Source organism: Parasteatoda tepidariorum, chromosome 6 (assembly GCF_982258835.1).
Source record: "Parasteatoda tepidariorum strain Cologne lab strain chromosome 6, Ptep-v5.0, whole genome shotgun sequence".
NCBI classification, from domain to species: Eukaryota; Metazoa; Arthropoda; class Arachnida; order Araneae; family Theridiidae; genus Parasteatoda; species Parasteatoda tepidariorum.
Window position 1 is genome coordinate 4,054,939 of NC_141760.1, and position 21,000 is coordinate 4,075,938.

At 39.6% G+C, this 21,000-nt stretch overlaps 19 non-coding genes and 2 pseudogenes across 19 annotated transcripts; all 21 read right to left on the bottom strand.

Moving 5' to 3' along the window:
• Nucleotides 1-476: 476 nt before the first annotated feature.
• LOC147807494 (5S ribosomal RNA) lies at nt 477-595 on the bottom strand. Its single transcript, XR_015435005.1, has one exon. It is a non-coding gene; the product is annotated as a 5S ribosomal RNA (ribosomal RNA).
• Nucleotides 596-1,452: 857 nt separating this feature from the next.
• LOC147807495 (5S ribosomal RNA) lies at nt 1,453-1,571 on the bottom strand (annotated as a pseudogene).
• Nucleotides 1,572-2,427: 856 nt separating this feature from the next.
• Nucleotides 2,428-2,546, bottom strand: LOC147807496 (5S ribosomal RNA). Its single transcript, XR_015435006.1, has one exon. It is a non-coding gene; the product is annotated as a 5S ribosomal RNA (ribosomal RNA).
• Nucleotides 2,547-3,407: 861 nt separating this feature from the next.
• LOC147807497 (5S ribosomal RNA) lies at nt 3,408-3,526 on the bottom strand. The gene has a single exon (XR_015435007.1). It is a non-coding gene; the product is annotated as a 5S ribosomal RNA (ribosomal RNA).
• Nucleotides 3,527-4,387: 861 nt separating this feature from the next.
• LOC147807498 (5S ribosomal RNA) lies at nt 4,388-4,506 on the bottom strand. Its single transcript, XR_015435008.1, has one exon. It is a non-coding gene; the product is annotated as a 5S ribosomal RNA (ribosomal RNA).
• Nucleotides 4,507-5,360: 854 nt separating this feature from the next.
• Nucleotides 5,361-5,479, bottom strand: LOC147807499 (5S ribosomal RNA). Its single transcript, XR_015435009.1, has one exon. It is a non-coding gene; the product is annotated as a 5S ribosomal RNA (ribosomal RNA).
• An 857-nt stretch (nt 5,480-6,336) lies between these two features.
• On the bottom strand, nt 6,337-6,455 carry LOC147807500 (5S ribosomal RNA). The gene has a single exon (XR_015435010.1). It is a non-coding gene; the product is annotated as a 5S ribosomal RNA (ribosomal RNA).
• An 857-nt stretch (nt 6,456-7,312) lies between these two features.
• LOC147807501 (5S ribosomal RNA) lies at nt 7,313-7,431 on the bottom strand. Its single transcript, XR_015435011.1, has one exon. It is a non-coding gene; the product is annotated as a 5S ribosomal RNA (ribosomal RNA).
• An 862-nt stretch (nt 7,432-8,293) lies between these two features.
• On the bottom strand, nt 8,294-8,412 carry LOC147807502 (5S ribosomal RNA). Its single transcript, XR_015435012.1, has one exon. It is a non-coding gene; the product is annotated as a 5S ribosomal RNA (ribosomal RNA).
• Nucleotides 8,413-9,272: 860 nt separating this feature from the next.
• On the bottom strand, nt 9,273-9,391 carry LOC147807503 (5S ribosomal RNA). The gene has a single exon (XR_015435013.1). It is a non-coding gene; the product is annotated as a 5S ribosomal RNA (ribosomal RNA).
• Nucleotides 9,392-10,248: 857 nt separating this feature from the next.
• On the bottom strand, nt 10,249-10,366 carry LOC147807504 (5S ribosomal RNA; annotated as a pseudogene).
• An 851-nt stretch (nt 10,367-11,217) lies between these two features.
• Nucleotides 11,218-11,336, bottom strand: LOC147807505 (5S ribosomal RNA). The gene has a single exon (XR_015435015.1). It is a non-coding gene; the product is annotated as a 5S ribosomal RNA (ribosomal RNA).
• An 858-nt stretch (nt 11,337-12,194) lies between these two features.
• On the bottom strand, nt 12,195-12,313 carry LOC147807506 (5S ribosomal RNA). Its single transcript, XR_015435016.1, has one exon. It is a non-coding gene; the product is annotated as a 5S ribosomal RNA (ribosomal RNA).
• An 859-nt stretch (nt 12,314-13,172) lies between these two features.
• Nucleotides 13,173-13,291, bottom strand: LOC147807507 (5S ribosomal RNA). The gene has a single exon (XR_015435017.1). It is a non-coding gene; the product is annotated as a 5S ribosomal RNA (ribosomal RNA).
• An 859-nt stretch (nt 13,292-14,150) lies between these two features.
• LOC147807508 (5S ribosomal RNA) lies at nt 14,151-14,269 on the bottom strand. Its single transcript, XR_015435018.1, has one exon. It is a non-coding gene; the product is annotated as a 5S ribosomal RNA (ribosomal RNA).
• An 858-nt stretch (nt 14,270-15,127) lies between these two features.
• Nucleotides 15,128-15,246, bottom strand: LOC147807509 (5S ribosomal RNA). The gene has a single exon (XR_015435019.1). It is a non-coding gene; the product is annotated as a 5S ribosomal RNA (ribosomal RNA).
• Nucleotides 15,247-16,107: 861 nt separating this feature from the next.
• Nucleotides 16,108-16,226, bottom strand: LOC147807510 (5S ribosomal RNA). The gene has a single exon (XR_015434965.1). It is a non-coding gene; the product is annotated as a 5S ribosomal RNA (ribosomal RNA).
• An 858-nt stretch (nt 16,227-17,084) lies between these two features.
• On the bottom strand, nt 17,085-17,203 carry LOC147807511 (5S ribosomal RNA). Its single transcript, XR_015434966.1, has one exon. It is a non-coding gene; the product is annotated as a 5S ribosomal RNA (ribosomal RNA).
• Nucleotides 17,204-18,063: 860 nt separating this feature from the next.
• Nucleotides 18,064-18,182, bottom strand: LOC147807512 (5S ribosomal RNA). The gene has a single exon (XR_015434967.1). It is a non-coding gene; the product is annotated as a 5S ribosomal RNA (ribosomal RNA).
• An 861-nt stretch (nt 18,183-19,043) lies between these two features.
• On the bottom strand, nt 19,044-19,162 carry LOC147807513 (5S ribosomal RNA). The gene has a single exon (XR_015434968.1). It is a non-coding gene; the product is annotated as a 5S ribosomal RNA (ribosomal RNA).
• Nucleotides 19,163-20,023: 861 nt separating this feature from the next.
• Nucleotides 20,024-20,142, bottom strand: LOC147807514 (5S ribosomal RNA). Its single transcript, XR_015434969.1, has one exon. It is a non-coding gene; the product is annotated as a 5S ribosomal RNA (ribosomal RNA).
• Nucleotides 20,143-21,000: the final 858 nt, after the last annotated feature.

Here is a 21,000-nt window from a genome sequence, read left to right on the forward strand (position 1 = left end):
ATAATACTTTTATACGTTATAAAATGCAACAATACCTTTGAAAAGTTATCTAAACAATGAAGTATTTTTCTTTTGAAACTGTTGCACTCATTAACAATGACTTCCTAACGAAATTGACCTTTATATTGCATTGTTGCTAGCTAGTTCAACAATACTGTACTTAATTATACCAAAAGTGGTGGCAGAAGTGAAGAATTTAACTTATTTCAGGTTTAAACGATGAGTTAGAACAATTACCCCCACTTTTTACTTCTTTTTTAAAGAAAAAGTCTAATTTGACACCACTTTTTGCCTTTTTTTTTAATGAATTTTTCATACTAAAATCTGAAAAAGAAACTAATTGAAGCATTTAAACAACATACATTATCAAGAACTAGAAAATTACACTTAAATAGTGAAAAGAAACACTCTAAATTGAAAATAAAACTGAATCTACAGTAAAAGGCGGATTTTCATTGATGACACGTGGAAAAATAAGCCAACGACACGTGGTGTTCCCGGGTGGTCACCCTCCCAAGTACTGACCACGCCCGATGATGCTTCACTTCGGGGATCGGACGAGAACCGGTATTTTCATCATGGTATGGCCGTTGACCACTCACCTTCCGTTTTCTCTTGCAATTAAGCATAATTAGGAATCGCCAACGCGCGAGACAGGGAGCTGACCTCTTGCTTGCCATCGATCCGGCCCGACGGGCCGGATCGAAGCGTCCCCCCTCCCCAGCGACCGTCAAGAGAGCGCGTTTGCGAATGCTACATATCCCCCCTACTTTTAAATAACAGTTCGGCCAACTGGACACCGTCTGACCAATTTTATAGCGACTCCCGTCTTTTTATTTCAATTAAAATGAAAGTACTCACTTGTTATACATCGCCCTGGAAAGGGGGGGGGTGTCGCCAAACATCAAAAGCAGTCCTCCTAATCCCCCCCCCGAACAAGACCGAAAAGAAAGCGCAAATACATTACAATACACTTAAATAATACTTTTATACGTTATAAAATGCAACAATACCTTTCAAAAGTTATCTACACAATGCAGTATTTTTCTTTTTAAATTGTTGCACTCATTAACAATGACTTCCTAACGAAATTGACCTTTTTATTGCATTGTTGCTAGCTACTTCAACAATACTGCATTTAATTATACCAAAAGTGGTGGCAGAATTGAAGAATTTAACTTATTTTAGGTTTAAACGATGAGTTAGAACAATGACACCACTTTTTACTTCTTTTTTAAAGAAAAAGTCTAATTTGACACCACTTTTTGCCTTTTTTTTAATGAATTTTTCATACTAAAATCTGAAAAAGAAACTAATTGAAGCATTTAAACAACATACATTATCAAGAACTAGAAAATTACACTTAAATAGTGAAAAGAAACACTCTAAATTGAAAATAAAACTGAATCTACAGTAAAAGGCGGATTTTCATTGATGACACGTGGAAAAATAAGCCAACGACACGTGGTGTACCCGGGTGGTCACCCTCCCAAGTACTGACCACGCCCGATGATGCTTCACTTCGGGGATCGGACGAGAACCGGTATTTTCATCATGGTATGGCCGTTGACCACTCACCTTCCGTTTTCTCTTGCAATTAAGCATAATTAGGAATCGCCAACGCGCGAGACAGGGAGCTGACCTCTTGCTTGCCATCGATCCGGCCCGACGGGCCGGATCGAAGCGTCCCCCCTCCCCAGCGACCGTCAAGAGAGCGCGTTTGCGAATGCTACATATCCCCCCTACTTTTAAATAACAGTTCGGCCAACTGGACACCGTCTGACCAATTTTATAGCGACTCCCGTCTTTTTATTTCAATTAAAATGAAAGTACTCACTTGTTATACATCGCCCTGGAAAGGGGGGGGGTGTCGCCAAACATCAAAAGCAGTCCTCCTAATCCCCCCCCCGAACAAGACCGAAAAGAAAGCGCAAATACATTACAATACACTTAAATAATACTTTTATACGTTATAAAATGCAACAATACCTTTGAAAAGTTATCTACACAATGCAGTATTTTTCTTTTTAAATTGTTGCACTCATTAACAATGACTTCCTAACGAAATTGACCTTTTTATTGCATTGTTGCTAGCTACTTCAACAATACTGCATTTAATTATACCAAAAGTGGTGGCAGAATTGAAGAATTTAACTTATTTTAGGTTAAACGATGAGTTAGAACAATGACACCACTTTTTACTTCTTTTTTAAAGAAAAAGTCTAATTTGACACCACTTTTTGCCTTTTTTTTAATGAATTTTTCATACTAAAATCTGAAAAAGAAACTAATTGAAGCATTTAAACAACATACATTATCAAGAACTAGAAAATTACACTTAAATAGTGAAAAGAAACACTCTAAATTGAAAATAAAACTGAATCTACAGTAAAAGGCGGATTTTCATTGATGACACGTGGAAAAATAAGCCAACGACACGTGGTGTTCCCGGGTGGTCACCCTCCCAAGTACTGACCACGCCCGATGATGCTTCACTTCGGGGATCGGACGAGAACCGGTATTTTCATCATGGTATGGCCGTTGACCACTCACCTTCCGTTTTCTCTTGCAATTAAGCATAATTAGGAATCGCCAACGCGCGAGACAGGGAGCTCACCTCTTGCTTGCCCTCGATCCGGCCCGACGGGCCGGATCGAAGCGTCCCCCCTCCCCAGCGACCGTCAAGAGAGCGCGTTTGCGAATGCTACATATCCCCCCTACTTTTAAATAACAGTTCGGCCAACTGGACACCGTCTGACCAATTTTATAGCGACTCCCGTCTTTTTATTTCAATTAAAATGAAAGTACTCACCTGTTATACATCGCCCTGGAAAGGGGGGGGGGGTGTCGCCAAACATCAAAAGCAGTCCTCCTAATCCCCCCCCCCCGAACAAGACCGAAAAAAAAGCGCAAATACATTACAATACACTTAAATAATACTTTTATACGTTATAAAATGCAACAATACCTTTGAAAAGTTATCTAAACAATGAAGTATTTTTCTTTTGAAACTGTTGCACTCATTAACAATGACTTCCTAACGAAATTGACCTTTATATTGCATTGTTGCTAGCTAGTTCAACAATACTGTACTTAATTATACCAAAAGTGGTGGCAGAAGTGAAGAATTTAACTTATTTCAGGTTAAACGATGAGTTAGAACAATTACCCCCACTTTTTACTTCTTTTTTAAAGAAAAAGTCTAATTTGACACCACTTTTTGCCTTTTTTTTAATGAATTTTTCATACTAAAATCTGAAAAAGAAACTAATTGAAGCATTTAAACAACATACATTATCAAGAACTAGAAAATTACACTTAAATAGTGAAAAGAAACACTCTAAATTGAAAATAAAACTGAATCTACAGTAAAAGGCGGATTTTCATTGATGACACGTGGAAAAATAAGCCAACGACACGTGGTGTTCCCGGGTGGTCACCCTCCCAAGTACTGACCACGCCCGATGATGCTTCACTTCGGGGATCGGACGAGAACCGGTATTTTCATCATGGTATGGCCGTTGACCACTCACCTTCCGTTTTCTCTTGCAATTAAGCATAATTAGGAATCGCCAACGCGCGAGACAGGGAGCTGACCTCTTGCTTGCCATCGATCCGGCCCGACGGGCCGGATCGAAGCGTCCCCCCTCCCCAGCGACCGTCAAGAGAGCGCGTTTGCGAATGCTACATATCCCCCCTACTTTTAAATAACAGTTCGGCCAACTGGACACCGTCTGACCAATTTTATAGCGACTCCCGTCTTTTTATTTCAATTAAAATGAAAGTACTCACTTGTTATACATCGCCCTGGAAAGGGGGGGGGTGTCGCCAAACATCAAAAGCAGTCCTCCTAATCCCCCCCCCCGAACAAGACCGAAAAGAAAGCGCAAATACATTACAATACACTTAAATAATACTTTTATACGTTATAAAATGCAACAATACCTTTGAAAAGTTATCTACACAATGCAGTATTTTTCTTTTTAAATTGTTGCACTCATTAACAATGACTTCCTAACGAAATTGACCTTTTTATTGCATTGTTGCTAGCTACTTCAACAATACTGCATTTAATTATACCAAAAGTGGTGGCAGAATTGAAGAATTTAACTTATTTTAGGTTAAACGATGAGTTAGAACAATGACACCACTTTTTACTTCTTTTTTAAAGAAAAAAGTCTAATTTGACACCACTTTTTGCCTTTTTTTTAATGAATTTTTCATACTAAAATCTGAAAAAGAAACTAATTGAAGCATTTAAACAACATACATTATCAAGAACTAGAAAATTACACTTAAATAGTGAAAAGAAACACTCTAAATTGAAAATAAAACTGAATCTACAGTAATAAAAGGCGGATTTTCATTGATGACACGTGGAAAAATAAGCCAACGACACGTGGTGTTCCCGGGTGGTCACCCTCCCAAGTACTGACCACGCCCGATGATGCTTCACTTCGGGGATCGGACGAGAACCGGTATTTTCATCATGGTATGGCCGTTGACCACTCACCTTCCGTTTTCTCTTGCAATTAAGCATAATTAGGAATCGCCAACGCGCGAGACAGGGAGCTCACCTCTTGCTTGCCCTCGATCCGGCCCGACGGGCCGGATCGAAGCGTCCCCCCTCCCCAGCGACCGTCAAGAGAGCGCGTTTGCGAATGCTACATATCCCCCTACTTTTAAATAACAATTCGGCCAACTGGACACCGTCTGACCAATTTTATAGCGCCTCCCGTCTTTTTATTTCAATTAAAATGAAAGTACTCACCTGTTATACATCGCCCTGGAAAGGGGGGGGGTGTCGCCAAACATCAAAAGCAGTCCTCCTAATCCCCCCCCCGAACAAGACCGAAAAGAAAGCGCAAATACATTACAATACACTTAAATAATACTTTTATACGTTATAAAATGCAACAATACCTTTGAAAAGTTATCTACACAATGCAGTATTTTTCTTTTAAATTGTTGCACTCATTAACAATGACTTCCTAACGAAATTGACCTTTTTATTGCATTGTTGCTAGCTACTTCAACAATACTGCATTTAATTATACCAAAAGTGGTGGCAGAATTGAAGAATTTAACTTATTTTATGTTAAACGATGAGTTAGAACAATGACACCACTTTTTACTTCTTTTTTAAAGAAAAAGTCTAATTTGACACCACTTTTTGCCTTTTTTTTAATGAATTTTTCATACTAAAATCTGAAAAAGAAACTAATTGAAGCATTTAAACAACATACATTATCAAGAACTAGAAAATTACACTTAAATAGTGAAAAGAAACACTCTAAATTGAAAATAAAACTAAATCTACAGTAAAAGGCGGATTTTCATTGATGACACGTGGAAAAACAAGCCAACGACACGTGGTGTTCCCGGGTGGTCACCCTCCCAAGTACTGACCACGCCCGATGATGCTTCACTTCGGGGATCGGACGAGAACCGGTATTTTCATCATGGTATGGCCGTTGACCACTCACCTTCCGTTTTCTCTTGCAATTAAGCATAATTAGGAATCGCCAACGCGCGAGACAGGGAGCTGACCTCTTGCTTGCCATCGATCCGGCCCGACGGGCCGGATCGAAGCGTCCCCCCTCCCCAGCGACCGTCAAGAGAGCGCGTTTGCGAATGCTACATATCCCCCCTACTTTTAAATAACAGTTCGGCCAACTGGACACCGTCTGACCAATTTTATAGCGACTCCCGTCTTTTTATTTCAATTAAAATGAAAGTACTCACTTGTTATACATCGCCCTGGAAAGGGGGGGGGTGTCGCCAAACATCAAAAGCAGTCCTCCTAATCCCCCCCCCCGAACAAGACCGAAAAGAAAGCGCAAATACATTACAATACACTTAAATAATACTTTTATACGTTATAAAATGCAACAATACCTTTGAAAAGTTATCTACACAATGCAGTATTTTTCTTTTTAAATTGTTGCACTCATTAACAATGACTTCCTAACGAAATTGACCTTTTTATTGCATTGTTGCTAGCTACTTCAACAATACTGCATTTAATTATACCAAAAGTGGTGGCAGAATTGAAGAATTTAACTTATTTTAGGTTAAACGATGAGTTAGAACAATGACACCACTTTTTACTTCTTTTTTAAAGAAAAAGTCTAATTTGACACCACTTTTTGCCTTTTTTTTAATGAATTTTTCATACTAAAATCTGAAAAAGAAACTAATTGAAGCATTTAAACAACATACATTATCAAGAACTAGAAAATTACACTTAAATAGTGAAAAGAAACACTCTAAATTGAAAATAAAACTGAATCTACAGTAAAAGGCGGATTTTCATTGATGACACGTGGAAAAATAAGCCAACGACACGTGGTGTTCCCGGGTGGTCACCCTCCCAAGTACTGACCACGCCCGATGATGCTTCACTTCGGGGATCGGACGAGAACCGGTATTTTCATCATGGTATGGCCGTTGACCACTCACCTTCCGTTTTCTCTTGCAATTAAGCATAATTAGGAATCGCCAACGCGCGAGACAGGGAGCTCACCTCTTGCTTGCCCTCGATCCGGCCCGACGGGCCGGATCGAAGCGTCCCCCCTCCCCAGCGACCGTCAAGAGAGCGCGTTTGCGAATGCTACATATCCCCCTACTTTTAAATAACAATTCGGCCAACTGGACACCGTCTGACCAATTTTATAGCGCCTCCCGTCTTTTTATTTCAATTAAAATGAAAGTACTCACCTGTTATACATCGCCCTGGAAAGGGGGGGGGTGTCGCCAAACATCAAAAGCAGTCCTCCTAATCCCCCCCCCCGAACAAGACCGAAAAGAAAGCGCAAATACATTACAATACACTTAAATAATACTTTTATACGTTATAAAATGCAACAATACCTTTGAAAAGTTATCTACACAATGCAGTATTTTTCTTTTTAAATTGTTGCACTCATTAACAATGACTTCCTAACGAAATTGACCTTTTTATTGCATTGTTGCTAGCTACTTCAACAATACTGCATTTAATTATACCAAAAGTGGTGGCAGAATTGAAGAATTTAACTTATTTTATGTTAAACGATGAGTTAGAACAATGACACCACTTTTTACTTCTTTTTTAAAGAAAAAGTCTAATTTGACACCACTTTTTGCCTTTTTTTTTAATGAATTTTTCATACTAAAATCTGAAAAAGAAACTAATTGAAGCATTTAAACAACATACATTATCAAGAACTAGAAAATTACACTTAAATAGTGAAAAGAAACACTCTAAATTGAAAATAAAACTAAATCTACAGTAAAAGGCGGATTTTCATTGATGACACGTGGAAAAACAAGCCAACGACACGTGGTGTTCCCGGGTGGTCACCCTCCCAAGTACTGACCACGCCCGATGATGCTTCACTTCGGGGATCGGACGAGAACCGGTATTTTCATCATGGTATGGCCGTTGACCACTCACCTTCCGTTTTCTCTTGCAATTAAGCATAATTAGGAATCGCCAACGCGCGAGACAGGGAGCTGACCTCTTGCTTGCCATCGATCCGGCCCGACGGGCCGGATCGAAGCGTCCCCCCCTCCCCAGCGACCGTCAAGAGAGCGCGTTTGCGAATGCTACATATCCCCCCTACTTTTAAATAACAGTTCGGCCAACTGGACACCGTCTGACCAATTTTATAGCGACTCCCGTCTTTTTATTTCAATTAAAATGAAAGTACTCACCTGTTATACATCGCCCTGGAAAGGGGGGGGGGGTGTCGCCAAACATCAAAAGCAGTCCTCCTAATCCCCCCCCCCGAACAAGACCGAAAAGAAAGCGCAAATACATTACAATACACTTAAATAATACTTTTATACGTTATAAAATGCAACAATACCTTTGAAAAGTTATCTAAACAATGAAGTATTTTTCTTTTGAAACTGTTGCACTCATTAACAATGACTTCCTAACGAAATTGACCTTTATATTGCATTGTTGCTAGCTAGTTCAACAATACTGTACTTAATTATACCAAAAGTGGTGGCAGAAGTGAAGAATTTAACTTATTTCAGGTTAAACGATGAGTTAGAACAATTACCCCCACTTTTTACTTCTTTTTTAAAGAAAAAGTCTAATTTGACACCACTTTTTGCCTTTTTTTTAATGAATTTTTCATACTAAAATCTGAAAAAGAAAACTAATTGAAGCATTTAAACAACATACATTATCAAGAACTAGAAAATTACACTTAAATAGTGAAAAGAAACACTCTAAATTGAAAATAAAACTGAATCTACAGTAAAAGGCGGATTTTCATTGATGACACGTGGAAAAATAAGCCAACGACACGTGGTGTTCCCGGGTGGTCACCCTCCCAAGTACTGACCACGCCCGATGATGCTTCACTTCGGGGATCGGACGAGAACCGGTATTTTCATCATGGTATGGCCGTTGACCACTCACCTTCCGTTTTCTCTTGCAATTAAGCATAATTAGGAATCGCCAACGCGCGAGACAGGGAGCTGACCTCTTGCTTGCCATCGATCCGGCCCGACGGGCCGGATCGAAGCGTCCCCCCTCCCCAGCGACCGTCAAGAGAGCGCGTTTGCGAATGCTACATATCCCCCCTACTTTTAAATAACAGTTCGGCCAATCGGACACCGTCTGACCAATTTTATAGCGACTCCGTCTTTTTATTTCAATTAAAATGAAAGTACTCACCTGTTATACATCGCCCTGGAAAGGGGGGGGGGGGTGTCGCCAAACATCAAAAGCAGTCCTCCTAATCCCCCCCCCGAACAAGACCGAAAAAAAAGCGCAAATACATTACAATACACTTAAATAATACTTTTATACGTTATAAAATGCAACAATACCTTTGAAAAGTTATCTAAACAATGAAGTATTTTTCTTTTGAAACTGTTGCACTCATTAACAATGACTTCCTAACGAAATTGACCTTTATATTGCATTGTTGCTAGCTAGTTCAACAATACTGTACTTAATTATACCAAAAGTGGTGGCAGAAGTGAAGAATTTAACTTATTTCAGGTTAAACGATGAGTTAGAACAATTACCCCCACTTTTTACTTCTTTTTTAAAGAAAAAGTCTAATTTGACACCACTTTTTGCCTTTTTTTTTAATGAATTTTTCATACTAAAATCTGAAAAAGAAACTAATTGAAGCATTTAAACAACATACATTATCAAGAACTAGAAAATTACACTTAAATAGTGAAAAGAAACACTCTAAATTGAAAATAAAACTGAATCTACAGTAAAAGGCGGATTTTCATTGATGACACGTGGAAAAATAAGCCAACGACACGTGGTGTTCCCGGGTGGTCACCCTCCCAAGTACTGACCACGCCCGATGATGCTTCACTTCGGGGATCGGACGAGAACCGGTATTTTCATCATGGTATGGCCGTTGACCACTCACCTTCCGTTTTCTCTTGCAATTAAGCATAATTAGGAATCGCCAACGCGCGAGACAGGGAGCTGACCTCTTGCTTGCCATCGATCCGGCCCGACGGGCCGGATCGAAGCGTCCCCCTCCCCAGCGACCGTCAAGAGAGCGCGTTTGCGAATGCTACATATCCCCCCTACTTTTAATAACAGTTCGGCCAACTGGACACCGTCTGACCAATTTTATAGCGACTCCCGTCTTTTTATTTCAATTAAAATGAAAGTACTCACTTGTTATACATCGCCCTGGAAAGGGGGGGGGTGTCGCCAAACATCAAAAGCAGTCCTCCTAATCCCCCCCCCCGAACAAGACCGAAAAGAAAGCGCAAATACATTACAATACACTTAAATAATACTTTTATACGTTATAAAATGCAACAATACCTTTCAAAAGTTATCTACACAATGCAGTATTTTTCTTTTTTAAATTGTTGCACTCATTAACAATGACTTCCTAACGAAATTGACCTTTTTATTGCATTGTTGCTAGCTACTTCAACAATACTGCATTTAATTATACCAAAAGTGGTGGCAGAATTGAAGAATTTAACTTATTTTAGGTTAAACGATGAGTTAGAACAATGACACCACTTTTTACTTCTTTTTTAAAGAAAAAGTCTAATTTGACACCACTTTGTTGCCTTTTTTTAATGAATTTTTCATACTAAAATCTGAAAAAGAAACTAATTGAAGCATTTTAAACAACATACATTATCAAGACTAGAAAATTACACTTAAATAGTGAAAAGAAACACTCTAAATTGAAAATAAAACTGAATCTACAGTAAAAAGGCGGATTTTCATTGATGACACGTGGAAAAATAAGCCAACGACACGTGGTGTTCCCGGGTGGTCACCCTCCCAAGTACTGACCACGCCCGATGATGCTTCACTTCGGGGATCGGACGAGAACCGGTATTTTCATCATGGTATGGCGTTGACCACTCACCTTCCGTTTTCTCTTGCAATTAAGCATAATTAGGAATCGCCAACGCGCGAGACAGGGAGCTCACCTCTTGCTTGCCCTCGATCCGCCCGACGGGCCGGATCGAAGCGTCCCCCCTCCCCAGCGACCGTCAGAGAGCGCGTTTGCGAATGCTACATATCCCCCTACTTTTAAATAACAGTTCGGCCAACTGGACACCGTCTGACCAATTTTATAGCGACTCCCGTCTTTTTATTTCAATTAAAATGAAAGTACTCACTTGTTATACATCGCCCTGGAAAGGGGGGGGTGTCGCCAAACATCAAAGCAGTCCTCCTAATCCCCCCCCCGAACAAGACCGAAAAGAAAGCGCAAATACATTACAATACACTTAAATAATACTTTTATACGTTATAAAATGCAACAATACCTTTGAAAAGTTATCTACACAATGCAGTATTTTTCTTTTTAAATTGTTGCACTCATTAACAATGACTTCCTAACGAAATTGACCTTTTTATTGCATTGTTGCTAGCTACTTCAACAATACTGCATTTAATTATACCAAAAGTGGTGGCAGAATTGAAGAATTTAACTTATTTTAGGTTAAACGATGAGTTAGAACAATGACACCACTTTTTACTTCTTTTTTAAAGAAAAAGTCTAATTTGACACCACTTTTTGCCTTTTTTTTAATGAATTTTTCATACTAAAATCTGAAAAAGAAACTAATTGAAGCATTTAAACAACATACATTATCAAGAACTAGAAAATTACACTTAAATAGTGAAAAGAAACACTCTAAATTGAAAATAAAACTAAATCTACAGTAAAAGGCGGATTTTCATTGATGACACGTGGAAAAACAAGCCAACGACACGTGGTGTTCCCGGGTGGTCACCCTCCCAAGTACTGACCACGCCCGATGATGCTTCACTTCGGGGATCGGACGAGAACCGGTATTTTCATCATGGTATGGCCGTTGACCACTCACCTTCCGTTTTCTCTTGCAATTAAGCATAATTAGGAATCGCCAACGCGCGAGACAGGGAGCTGACCTCTTGCTTGCCATCGATCCGGCCCGACGGGCCGGATCGAAGCGTCCCCCCTCCCCAGCGACCGTCAAGAGAGCGCGTTTGCGAATGCTACATATCCCCCCTACTTTTAAATAACAGTTCGGCCAACTGGACACCGTCTGACCAATTTTATAGCGACTCCCGTCTTTTTATTTCAATTAAAATGAAAGTACTCACCTGTTATACATCGCCCTGGAAAGGGGGGGGGTGTCGCCAAACATCAAAAGCAGTCCTCCTAATCCCCCCCCCCGAACAAGACCGAAAAGAAAGCGCAAATACATTACAATACACTTAAATAATACTTTTATACGTTATAAAATGCAACAATACCTTTGAAAAGTTATCTAAACAATGAAGTATTTTTCTTTTGAAACTGTTGCACTCATTAACAATGACTTCCTAACGAAATTGACCTTTATATTGCATTGTTGCTAGCTAGTTCAACAATACTGTACTTAATTATACCAAAAGTGGTGGCAGAAGTGAAGAATTTAACTTATTTCAGGTTAAACGATGAGTTAGAACAATTACCCCCACTTTTTACTTCTTTTTTAAAGAAAAAGTCTAATTTGACACCACTTTTTGCCTTTTTTTTAATGAATTTTTCATACTAAAATCTGAAAAAGAAACTAATTGAAGCATTTAAACAACATACATTATCAAGAACTAGAAAATTACACTTAAATAGTGAAAAGAAACACTCTAAATTGAAAATAAAACTGAATCTACAGTAAAAGGCGGATTTTCATTGATGACACGTGGAAAAATAAGCCAACGACACGTGGTGTTCCCGGGTGGTCACCCTCCCAAGTACTGACCACGCCCGATGATGCTTCACTTCGGGGATCGGACGAGAACCGGTATTTTCATCATGGTATGGCCGTTGACCACTCACCTTCCGTTTTCTCTTGCAATTAAGCATAATTAGGAATCGCCAACGCGCGAGACAGGGAGCTCACCTCTTGCTTGCCCTCGATCCGGCCCGACGGGCCGGATCGAAGCGTCCCCCCTCCCCAGCGACCGTCAAGAGAGCGCGTTTGCGAATGCTACATATCCCCCCTACTTTTAAATAACAGTTCGGCCAACTGGACACCGTCTGACCAATTTTATAGCGACTCCCGTCTTTTTATTTCAATTAAAATGAAAGTACTCACCTGTTATACATCGCCCTGGAAAGGGGGGGGGGTGTCGCCAAACATCAAAAGCAGTCCTCCTAATCCCCCCCCCCCGAACAAGACCGAAAAGAAAGCGCAAATACATTACAATACACTTAAATAATACTTTTATACGTTATAAAATGCAACAATACCTTTGAAAAGTTATCTACACAATGCAGTATTTTTCTTTTTAAATTGTTGCACTCATTAACAATGACTTCCTAACGAAATTGACCTTTTTATTGCATTGTTGCTAGCTACTTCAACAATACTGCATTTAATTATACCAAAAGTGGTGGCAGAATTGAAGAATTTAACTTATTTTAGGTTAAACGATGAGTTAGAACAATGACACCACTTTTTACTTCTTTTTTAAAGAAAAAGTCTAATTTGACACCACTTTTTGCCTTTTTTTTAATGAATTTTTCATACTAAAATCTGAAAAAGAAACTAATTGAAGCATTTAAACAACATACATTATCAAGAACTAGAAAATTACACTTAAATAGTGAAAAGAAACACTCTAAATTGAAAATAAAACTGAATCTACAGTAAAAGGCGGATTTTCATTGATGACACGTGGAAAAATAAGCCAACGACACGTGGTGTTCCCGGGTGGTCACCCTCCCAAGTACTGACCACGCCCGATGATGCTTCACTTCGGGGATCGGACGAGAACCGGTATTTTCATCATGGTATGGCCGTTGACCACTCACCTTCCGTTTTCTCTTGCAATTAAGCATAATTAGGAATCGCCAACGCGCGAGACAGGGAGCTGACCTCTTGCTTGCCATCGATCCGGCCCGACGGGCCGGATCGAAGCGTCCCCCCTCCCCAGCGACCGTCAAGAGAGCGCGTTTGCGAATGCTACATATCCCCCCTACTTTTAAATAACAGTTCGGCCAACTGGACACCGTCTGACCAATTTTATAGCGACTCCCGTCTTTTTATTTCAATTAAAATGAAAGTACTCACCTGTTATACATCGCCCTGGAAAGGGGGGGGGGTGTCGCCAAACATCAAAAGCAGTCCTCCTAATCCCCCCCCCCGAACAAGACCGAAAAAAAAGCGCAAATACATTACAATACACTTAAATAATACTTTTATACGTTATAAAATGCAACAATACCTTTGAAAAGTTATCTAAACAATGAAGTATTTTTCTTTTGAAACTGTTGCACTCATTAACAATGACTTCCTAACGAAATTGACCTTTATATTGCATTGTTGCTAGCTAGTTCAACAATACTGTACTTAATTATACCAAAAGTGGTGGCAGAAGTGAAGAATTTAACTTATTTCAGGTTAAACGATGAGTTAGAACAATTACCCCCACTTTTTACTTCTTTTTTAAAGAAAAAGTCTAATTTGACACCACTTTTTGCCTTTTTTTTAATGAATTTTTCATACTAAAATCTGAAAAAGAAACTAATTGAAGCATTTAAACAACATACATTATCAAGAACTAGAAAATTACACTTAAATAGTGAAAAGAAACACTCTAAATTGAAAATAAAACTGAATCTACAGTAAAAGGCGGATTTTCATTGATGACACGTGGAAAAATAAGCCAACGACACGTGGTGTTCCCGGGTGGTCACCCTCCCAAGTACTGACCACGCCCGATGATGCTTCACTTCGGGGATCGGACGAGAACCGGTATTTTCATCATGGTATGGCCGTTGACCACTCACCTTCCGTTTTCTCTTGCAATTAAGCATAATTAGGAATCGCCAACGCGCGAGACAGGGAGCTCACCTCTTGCTTGCCCTCGATCCGGCCCGACGGGCCGGATCGAAGCGTCCCCCCTCCCCAGCGACCGTCAAGAGAGCGCGTTTGCGAATGCTACATATCCCCCCTACTTTTAAATAACAGTTCGGCCAACTGGACACCGTCTGACCAATTTTATAGCGACTCCCGTCTTTTTATTTCAATTAAAATGAAAGTACTCACCTGTTATACATCGCCCTGGAAAGGGGGGGGGTGTCGCCAAACATCAAAAGCAGTCCTCCTAATCCCCCCCCCCCGAACAAGACCGAAAAGAAAGCGCAAATACATTACAATACACTTAAATAATACTTTTATACGTTATAAAATGCAACAATACCTTTGAAAAGTTATCTACACAATGCAGTATTTTTCTTTTTAAATTGTTGCACTCATTAACAATGACTTCCTAACGAAATTGACCTTTTTATTGCATTGTTGCTAGCTACTTCAACAATACTGCATTTAATTATACCAAAAGTGGTGGCAGAATTGAAGAATTTAACTTATTTTAGGTTAAACGATGAGTTAGAACAATGACACCACTTTTTACTTCTTTTTTAAAGAAAAAGTCTAATTTGACACCACTTTTTGCCTTTTTTTTAATGAATTTTTCATACTAAAATCTGAAAAAGAAACTAATTGAAGCATTTAAACAACATACATTATCAAGAACTAGAAAATTACACTTAAATAGTGAAAAGAAACACTCTAAATTGAAAATAAAACTGAATCTACAGTAAAAGGCGGATTTTCATTGATGACACGTGGAAAAATAAGCCAACGACACGTGGTGTTCCCGGGTGGTCACCCTCCCAAGTACTGACCACGCCCGATGATGCTTCACTTCGGGGATCGGACGAGAACCGGTATTTTCATCATGGTATGGCCGTTGACCACTCACCTTCCGTTTTCTCTTGCAATTAAGCATAATTAGGAATCGCCAACGCGCGAGACAGGGAGCTCACCTCTTGCTTGCCCTCGATCCGGCCCGACGGGCCGGATCGAAGCGTCCCCCCTCCCCAGCGACCGTCAAGAGAGCGCGTTTGCGAATGCTACATATCCCCCCTACTTTTAAATAACAGTTCGGCCAACTGGACACCGTCTGACCAATTTTATAGCGACTCCCGTCTTTTTATTTCAATTAAAATGAAAGTACTCACCTGTTATACATCGCCCTGGAAAGGGGGGGGGGTGTCGCCAAACATCAAAAGCAGTCCTCCTAATCCCCCCCCCCCCGAACAAGACCGAAAAAAAAGCGCAAATACATTACAATACACTTAAATAATACTTTTATACGTTATAAAATGCAACAATACCTTTGAAAAGTTATCTAAACAATGAAGTATTTTTCTTTTGAAACTGTTGCACTCATTAACAATGACTTCCTAACGAAATTGACCTTTATATTGCATTGTTGCTAGCTAGTTCAACAATACTGCACTTAATTATACCAAAAGTGGTGGCAGAAGTGAAGAATTTAACTTATTTCAGGTTAAACGATGAGTTAGAACAATTACCCCCACTTTTTACTTCTTTTTTAAAGAAAAAGTCTAATTTGACACCACTTTTTGCCTTTTTTTTAATGAATTTTTCATACTAAAATCTGAAAAAGAAACTAATTGAAGCATTTAAACAACATACATTATCAAGAACTAGAAAATTACACTTAAATAGTGAAAAGAAACACTCTAAATTGAAAATAAAACTGAATCTACAGTAAAAGGCGGATTTTCATTGATGACACGTGGAAAAATAAGCCAACGACACGTGGTGTTCCCGGGTGGTCACCCTCCCAAGTACTGACCACGCCCGATGATGCTTCACTTCGGGGATCGGACGAGAACCGGTATTTTCATCATGGTATGGCCGTTGACCACTCACCTTCCGTTTTCTCTTGCAATTAAGCATAATTAGGAATCGCCAACGCGCGAGACAGGGAGCTGACCTCTTGCTTGCCATCGATCCGGCCCGACGGGCCGGATCGAAGCGTCCCCCCTCCCCAGCGACCGTCAAGAGAGCGCGTTTGCGAATGCTACATATCCCCCCTACTTTTAAATAACAGTTCGGCCAACTGGACACCGTCTGACCAATTTTATAGCGACTCCCGTCTTTTTATTTCAATTAAAATGAAAGTACTCACTTGTTATACATCGCCCTGGAAAGGGGGGGGGTGTCGCCAAACATCAAAAGCAGTCCTCCTAATCCCCCCCCCCCGAACAAGACCGAAAAGAAAGCGCAAATACATTACAATACACTTAAATAATACTTTTATACGTTATAAAATGCAACAATACCTTTGAAAAGTTATCTACACAATGCAGTATTTTTCTTTTTAAATTGTTGCACTCATTAACAATGACTTCCTAACGAAATTGACCTTTTTATTGCATTGTTGCTAGCTACTTCAACAATACTGCATTTAATTATACCAAAAGTGGTGGCAGAATTGAAGAATTTAACTTATTTTAGGTTAAACGATGAGTTAGAACAATGACACCACTTTTTACTTCTTTTTTAAAGAAAAAGTCTAATTTGACACCACTTTTTGCCTTTTTTTTAATGAATTTTTCATACTAAAATCTGAAAAAGAAACTAATTGAAGCATTTAAACAACATACATTATCAAGAACTAGAAAATTACACTTAAATAGTGAAAAGAAACACTCTAAATTGAAAATAAAACTGAATCTACAGTAAAAGGCGGATTTTCATTGATGACACGTGGAAAAATAAGCCAACGACACGTGGTGTTCCCGGGTGGTCACCCTCCCAAGTACTGACCACGCCCGATGATGCTTCACTTCGGGGATCGGACGAGAACCGGTATTTTCATCATGGTATGGCCGTTGACCACTCACCTTCCGTTTTCTCTTGCAATTAAGCATAATTAGGAATCGCCAACGCGCGAGACAGGGAGCTGACCTCTTGCTTGCCATCGATCCGGCCCGACGGGCCGGATCGAAGCGTCCCCCCTCCCCAGCGACCGTCAAGAGAGCGCGTTTGCGAATGCTACATATCCCCCCTACTTTTAAATAACAGTTCGGCCAACTGGACACCGTCTGACCAATTTTATAGCGACTCCCGTCTTTTTATTTCAATTAAAATGAAAGTACTCACCTGTTATACATCGCCCTGGAAAGGGGGGGGGGTGTCGCCAAACATCAAAAGCAGTCCTCCTAATCCCCCCCCCCCGAACAAGACCGAAAAAAAAGCGCAAATACATTACAATACACTTAAATAATACTTTTATACGTTATAAAATGCAACAATACCTTTGAAAAGTTATCTAAACAATGAAGTATTTTTCTTTTGAAACTGTTGCACTCATTAACAATGACTTCCTAACGAAATTGACCTTTATATTGCATTGTTGCTAGCTAGTTCAACAATACTGTACTTAATTATACCAAAAGTGGTGGCAGAAGTGAAGAATTTAACTTATTTCAGGTTAAACGATGAGTTAGAACAATTACCCCCACTTTTTACTTCTTTTTTAAAGAAAAAGTCTAATTTGACACCACTTTTTGCCTTTTTTTTAATGAATTTTTCATACTAAAATCTGAAAAAGAAACTAATTGAAGCATTTAAACAACATACATTATCAAGAACTAGAAAATTACACTTAAATAGTGAAAAGAAACACTCTAAATTGAAAATAAAACTGAATCTACAGTAAAAGGCGGATTTTCATTGATGACACGTGGAAAAACAAGCCAACGACACGTGGTGTTCCCGGGTGGTCACCCTCCCAAGTACTGACCACGCCCGATGATGCTTCACTTCGGGGATCGGACGAGAACCGGTATTTTCATCATGGTATGGCCGTTGACCACTCACCTTCCGTTTTCTCTTGCAATTAAGCATAATTAGGAATCGCCAACGCGCGAGACAGGGAGCTCACCTCTTGCTTGCCCTCGATCCGGCCCGACGGGCCGGATCGAAGCGTCCCCCCTCCCCAGCGACCGTCAAGAGAGCGCGTTTGCGAATGCTACATATCCCCCCTACTTTTAAATAACAGTTCGGCCAACTGGACACCGTCTGACCAATTTTATAGCGACTCCCGTCTTTTTATTTCAATTAAAATGAAAGTACTCACCTGTTATACATCGCCCTGGAAAGGGGGGGGGGTGTCGCCAAACATCAAAAGCAGTCCTCCTAATCCCCCCCCCCCCGAACAAGACCGAAAAGAAAGCGCAAATACATTACAATACACTTAAATAATACTTTTATACGTTATAAAATGCAACAATACCTTTGAAAAGTTATCTAAACAATGAAGTATTTTTCTTTTGAAACTGTTGCACTCATTAACAATGACTTCCTAACGAAATTGACCTTTATATTGCATTGTTGCTAGCTAGTTCAACAATACTGTACTTAATTATACCAAAAGTGGTGGCAGAAGTGAAGAATTTAACTTATTTCAGGTTAAACGATGAGTTAGAACAATTACCCCCACTTTTTACTTCTTTTTTAAAGAAAAAGTCTAATTTGACACCACTTTTTGCCTTTTTTTTAATGAATTTTTCATACTAAAATCTGAAAAAGAAACTAATTGAAGCATTTAAACAACACACATTATCAAGAACTAGAAAATTACACTTAAATAGTGAAAAGAAACACTCTAAATTGAAAATAAAACTGAATCTACAGTAAAAGGCGGATTTTCATTGATGACACGTGGAAAAACAAGCCAACGACACGTGGTGTTCCCGGGTGGTCACCCTCCCAAGTACTGACCACGCCCGATGATGCTTCACTTCGGGGATCGGACGAGAACCGGTATTTTCATCATGGTATGGCCGTTGACCACTCACCTTCCGTTTTCTCTTGCAATTAAGCATAATTAGGAATCGCCAACGCGCGAGACAGGGAGCTCACCTCTTGCTTGCCCTCGATCCGGCCCGACGGGCCGGATCGAAGCGTCCCCCCTCCCCAGCGACCGTCAAGAGAGCGCGTTTGCGAATGCTACATATCCCCCCTACTTTTAAATAACAGTTCGGCCAACTGGACACCGTCTGACCAATTTTATAGCGACTCCCGTCTTTTTATTTCAATTAAAATGAAAGTACTCACCTGTTATACATCGCCCTGGAAAGGGGGGGGGGTGTCGCCAAACATCAAAAGCAGTCCTCCTAATCCCCCCCCCCCCGAACAAGACCGAAAAGAAAGCGCAAATACATTACAATACACTTAAATAATACTTTTATACGTTATAAAATGCAACAATACCTTTGAAAAGTTATCTAAACAATGAAGTATTTTTCTTTTGAAACTGTTGCACTCATTAACAATGACTTCCTAACGAAATTGACCTTTATATTGCATTGTTGCTAGCTAGTTCAACAATACTGTACTTAATTATACCAAAAGTGGTGGCAGAAGTGAAGAATTTAACTTATTTCAGGTTAAACGATGAGTTAGAACAATTACCCCCACTTTTTACTTCTTTTTTAAAGAAAAAGTCTAATTTGACACCACTTTTTGCCTTTTTTTTAATGAATTTTTCATACTAAAATCTGAAAAAGAAACTAATTGAAGCATTTAAACAACATACATTATCAAGAACTAGAAAATTACACTTAAATAGTGAAAAGAAACACTCTAAATTGAAAATAAAACTGAATCTACAGTAAAAGGCGGATTTTCATTGATGACACGTGGAAAAATAAGCCAACGACACGTGGTGTTCCCGGGTGGTCACCCTCCCAAGTACTGACCACGCCCGATGATGCTTCACTTCGGGGATCGGACGAGAACCGGTATTTTCATCATGGTATGGCCGTTGACCACTCACCTTCCGTTTTCTCTTGCAATTAAGCATAATTAGGAATCGCCAACGCGCGAGACAGGGAGCTGACCTCTTGCTTGCCATCGATCCGGCCCGACGGGCCGGATCGAAGCGTCCCCCCTCCCCAGCGACCGTCAAGAGAGCGCGTTTGCGAATGCTACATATCCCCCCTACTTTTAAATAACAGTTCGGCCAACTGGACACCGTCTGACCAATTTTATAGCGACTCCCGTCTTTTTATTTCAATTAAAATGAAAGTACTCACTTGTTATACATCGCCCTGGAAAGGGGGGGGTGTCGCCAAACATCAAAAGCAGTCCTCCTAATCCCCCCCCCGAACAAGACCGAAAAGAAAGCGCAAATACATTACAATACACTTAAATAATACTTTTATACGTTATAAAATGCAACAATACCTTTGAAAAGTTATCTACACAATGCAGTATTTTTCTTTTTAAATTGTTGCACTCATTAACAATGACTTCCTAACGAAATTGACCTTTTTATTGCATTGTTGCTAGCTACTTCAACAATACTGCATTTAATTATACCAAAAGTGGTGGCAGAATTGAAGAATTTAACTTATTTTAGGTTAAACGATGAGTTAGAACAATGACACCACTTTTTACTTCTTTTTTAAAGAAAAAGTCTAATTTGACACCACTTTTTGCCTTTTTTTTAATGAATTTTTCATACTAAAATCTGAAAAAGAAACTAATTGAAGCATTTAAACAACATACATTATCAAGAACTAGAAAATTACACTTAAATAGTGAAAAGAAACACTCTAAATTGAAAATAAAACTAAATCTACAGTAAAAGGCGGATTTTCATTGATGACACGTGGAAAAACAAGC